This window comes from Balaenoptera ricei, chromosome 13 (genome assembly GCF_028023285.1).
Source record: "Balaenoptera ricei isolate mBalRic1 chromosome 13, mBalRic1.hap2, whole genome shotgun sequence".
NCBI lineage: Eukaryota > Metazoa > Chordata > Mammalia > Artiodactyla > Balaenopteridae > Balaenoptera > Balaenoptera ricei.
In genome coordinates, this window is record NC_082651.1 from 87,623,998 (window position 1) to 87,628,868 (window position 4,871).

General features: G+C 46.7%; 1 non-coding gene across 1 annotated transcript; it reads left to right on the plus strand.

Annotated features, from left to right (window-relative positions):
* Positions 1–2,452: 2,452 nt before the first annotated feature.
* Positions 2,453–2,578, plus strand: LOC132347136 (U6atac minor spliceosomal RNA). The gene has a single exon (XR_009497094.1). It is a non-coding gene; the product is annotated as a U6atac minor spliceosomal RNA (small nuclear RNA).
* The last annotated feature ends 2,293 nt before the right edge of the window (positions 2,579–4,871 follow it).

The window sequence follows — 4,871 nt, forward strand, 5'->3', positions numbered from 1 at the left end:
GCTTTCTGAAAAAGCCAAAAGATGGGAAGGGTGAACAGGGAGGGATTCACCTTTGAATGGGAATTTCCATGCTGCACCCCTCCTCCTGTGCTTCTATCCCTGACGATACAATTTTTGTTGCTGTTCTTATTTAATGAGAAAGTAAAAAAACAAACAAAATTGGAGCTAACTCTGAACAAAGGCCTCTGCTCCAGTCTAATCCTGCAGTCTAATTAAGCTCGGCTCCTACCTCCGTGCCAGCAGAACCAGTTTGCCCAGACTTAAAGCACTTACTGTACCAGCTCACTTGTGGTAAGTTTGGTAAACTCCCGCAGAAATAAAGCTGTGGGCTCTTGCTCTCAGAGGCACTGTGATGATCAAGTCTCCTCATTTCTTTGTTTTCCCTTTCATGGTGGGGTGTGGGGTCTGCCTGTTTTGCTGAGCTGCCTAATAGGCAGGGACTCTCTTTCTCGGGTTACAAATGCAGCAGCTGAGCCCTGGGTCTTGCACACACAGGACTAATGGCTGGATCTTTCTAGCCTACGTTTCTCCATCACTTAGAGGTTGTCAGCATTTTTCCTGGTATTTGCTTCGCCTGGAGAAATTGCTGATTCTCCTTCGCTCTGTGGCCACGTCAGCAAGGTGAGGGTGTGCAGGCTCTGCTTGGCTCTGCGCCCTGTCTGCCCTGCTCCTCCTTATGTGTCACCGGGTCAACAGACTGGTATAGCGCCCGTACAGCCTCTGCTGAGGACACATGCGCACCGCCCTCCTAGGAAGAAAGCCTGCTGCTCCCCAGACCCCATAGCCTTCCCTTTGGCACTCAGATGGCTCAGATTCTACCACCACATCCTCTGGGACCCGCACAGTGGGCACTTCTTCCCTGAGTTCGAAATTCATCCTATGCAACCCTGAGAATCTCCAGTTTATCAAGGACCCTCTGAACTCGAGCTTTTATTCAGAAACTTAGTAGTTACTAAGTACCTACCACGTGTCAGACCCGGCGCTGGATGCTAGGGCTTTAAAAATGACTATAACGTGATAGATACCCTGAGGAGCTTACAGTTGAAAAAGTCCTTGACAAACAAAACAGTGGTTATTACTACACACTCATTTATCCAGTAAAGTTTATTCCACCTCTACTTGTGCTTAAGGTGCTAAGATGAGTCCAACAGAGGGAAGGGAATCAAGATTTATTGAGGACTTAGAATGAGCTGGGTCTGTGCCGAGTACTTGGTTTGATCTTGTTTAATCTTCAGAATTACTTCCATTGTACAAATAAAGAACCTGAGGCAGTGGAGAGTAAAAATAATTGGGTCAAGAATGCCCAGACAGTGAAGGACAGAGTGAGGGCTGCTGCCTGTAAGCCTTGATTTTCCCACCACGCACACTGCCTTTACTGCAGGTGACAGAGATGAACAATACAGGGGGAGAAGTGACGCGACAGGACGGGGGACACATCTGCACTGCTCCACCCCTGTTCCTTTTTCTTGAGGTCCCCGGCAAACTCCCAGAGCTGCAATTTCTTCCCACACCCCCGATTTCTTCCCACACCCAGCTGAGAATGAGAGGGTTACACTCGCCCAGAGTCGGGCCTCTTCTGCACCCCGCTCATGGTAGTGCTGGGCCTTCTGAATTCCCTTGGCTAACTGGTGACACTGCTTACTAGTTGGTCACTAGGTCATGGACGGAGGTTGGATCCTATCAGCCTGCTAGAGAACTCGTGGCATTTTAAGCCCGATTAGTACTCTTTTTCCCTTTGAATTGTTTATGCCTTCACTGCATTTCATCTTTGTTCTTTCAGATTTGGCAGGTAACCAACTATACAGTCTGTAATTTCTACCATTACCCATGAAGTAAAAACTTTGAACAATTCTCCCTTGGCACAGATAAGAACAACTTCAGAGATCCCGGGCTGGCTCATTTATGTTGGTGTTTTCGTATGCGTGTAGGCTGGATCTCCATTTGGCCTACAATGCTCGACTTTCTTGGAGGAAATCTGTAGCCACAAAATTGCTCAACAAAGAGGAAGAGGATGGATGGACAGAACTTCCCATTTGCAGAGCCAGCCTGGTTATGCGACCAGATCTTACCCTTTCCCATATTTGGCCGTTACGGACAAGTGTATATTTTACAAGTGACTTTTTTTAGCACTCATATAAATAATACTTTTTATTCTGTCAGAGTCCCATTTATAATCTCTCCAGAATTAAATAGCACATGCATTCCTGCATTCCTTTTAGGTGCCTCCAGAAGGTTTTGATTGTTTATCCAAAGGTTAAACATGTTCTGGAATCAAATGAAATCAATCATTAACAAAGTGATGAGAAACTTGCTTCTGGGAACATTTGTTTCTTCCCTTTTCAGGATTGAAGGGAGAAAAAAAATAGCTCCAAATGACAGCCAGAGGACAGAGGTCACACAGAGTGATAAAAACCCAAGGCCTAGTTGCATAGCCCATAGAATTGTGCTTTCCGTGTTGTATGAAAGGAGAGAAGGTTAGAACTCTCCTTGACAAGGACGGAAGAGGCCCTTGGGACTGACAACACACATACGGTTAAGGCACTGCCACCTACTTTGCGGCATCTAACTACTGTTTTGTGAATTGGGAGATTAGGATTGACATACATACACTATTGATACTATGTATAAAATACATAACTAATGAGAACCTGCTTAAGAGCACGGGGAACTTTACTCAATGCTCTGTGGTGACCTAAATAGGAAGGAAATCCAAAAAAGAGTGGATCTGTGTCTACGTAGAGCTGATTCGCTTTGCTGGACAGTAGAAACTAACACAACGTTGTAAAGCAACTCTACTCTGATAAAAATTTTAAAAAAATATATATATATAAAGAGATCCTGAAAAATCAAAAGAAAGAAAAAAGAAAAAGAGAAGAAAAGAATTGTGCTTTCGGATCATGGTTTCTAAAATGAAAAACATGGCCAGTGGTGCCAGGCTCCCAACCCAGAAGCCAAAACTGCCCAGCTTCCTCTGATGCTCGAAGCTCAGCCCCGGCATCAACCAACCGCTGATCCCCCAGGTGACCCTGCAGAGGGTGGCCTGCAGCCCCAGAAATGTGCTTCCACTGCCTGCTCATCTCAGGATCACCGGGAGGACTTCCCCAGAGATCTCTCCGGGCCTGAGTACCTTGTGATTTCTGCAGGGGTGGGGTCCAGAGAAGGCCTTCCCTCAGCTGGTGTTGTCAGCGCCCAAAGCCTGGCCTCACAGGAGCACTTTCTTAACTTCCCTGGACTCAGCCCCTGCGCCAAAAACAGTTGGTTACTTGTCATTGCTGCGTCACACATAACTCATGTCAAAACAGAGTGATTTACCTGCTTGATTCCGAGCATGCAGTATCGGCGGACTGTTGGACCCTCCATGCGGCCCCGTCATTTTTTAACTGACCTTCCTCTCATTCCCCATAGCAGCTGTTCCCAGCCTTTGCCACTTCCTTGGGTCTCTTAGAAGTTGGCACTCCCTAAATTTCTGTCCTTTCTTTAATCGATTCATTCATTCTACTACTACTTATTGAGATCCTAGATGTGCCAAGCACCTGTTGAGCAGTAGAGACACAGCAGTGATGGAGCAGACATGGCCTCTATGCTCATCGTGGAGATTAGACCCTGACTTACAATCTCCTCTCACTCCACACGCTCTTCCCGGATCATCTCGTTCCTTCTCCAAGGCTTCTGTTGCCACCTGTGCCCTCATGGCTCCCACTTTGCTCAGCTGACCCATCAACCCACCCAACTGTGTGCCAGACAGTATCTCATGGTTAGCAGTGAGGAAACCAATCTCGTAAAGAGGGATGGTTGAGTACCACAACGACGACTCCTATCCCAGGATGCCTTTATCCTGGTGATACTTGCTCTGATCCCAGCTCAAACCACCATGATGGAAACCCTCAGAAGTGCTGCTTCTTTTTCCCACCTGCCTAGACATGGATGATATGCTTCCCAATTACAGCAGAAGTCTCCCTCCCTCCCCATACCCCATCACCCCCCAGCAATACCTTAAATTCACCTAGAGTAGGTCCTCAGAGAGAGCAAGGAACTCCTTCCTTGTTGCATAAGGTCTACTTTCTAAGACCACACTTCCTATCCCACGACTTGCTTCTTCCAAGGAAGGTTGATATGATGAATGTCTCCTCCCATATAGATGAGACTTCTCTCATCTGTATAGATTATGGCCTTTCCTCATCTCTCCTCATGACCTAAACAGAACACAATAGTCTAACTCTGTAAAGAAATTACACAGATTTTGGTGTAAGAGGGAAGGTGAGGAGAATGAGAAGGACAGTATTTATGTCCAAAGGTACCTCACACTCAATGTATATAAAACCAAAATCAACATGCCCTTCTGGGCCCTCCCTCCAAAACTGCTCATCTCCTGCTTATTCTTGTCTTAAATAATGGCATCAGCATCCTCAAAGTCACCCACACTAGAATCCTGGTGGTCAGCACAGCACCCCCCACTCCAATTCCCACACCTTCTACCTCCTGAATGTCTTTCCAATCTGCCCTCTCCTCCCCTGTTGGTGCCTTAATTCAGGCCTTCTCATCTCTACCTGGACCAGGGCAAATTCTTCCTCACTGATCTTCTGACCTCCCGTTTTCCCCTCTCCATCCAATCCATCCTCCGCACCGCATTCAGGGTGATTTTTCTCAAATCATCCCACCACATATGTAAGTTTGTTGTGCTGGAGCAAGACTGCCTGGGTTTTCAAATCCATATGAGTTTTGTGACCCTGAGCAAGTTATCTAACCTCCTACGGCTCAGTTTCCTCATCAGTAATTGAGAATAATAGCACCGACCTCAAAGTCATCATGGAGGATTGTGGTAGGCAGCTTCGACAATGGCTCCAACGACCCCACCTTCTGCCATGAATGCC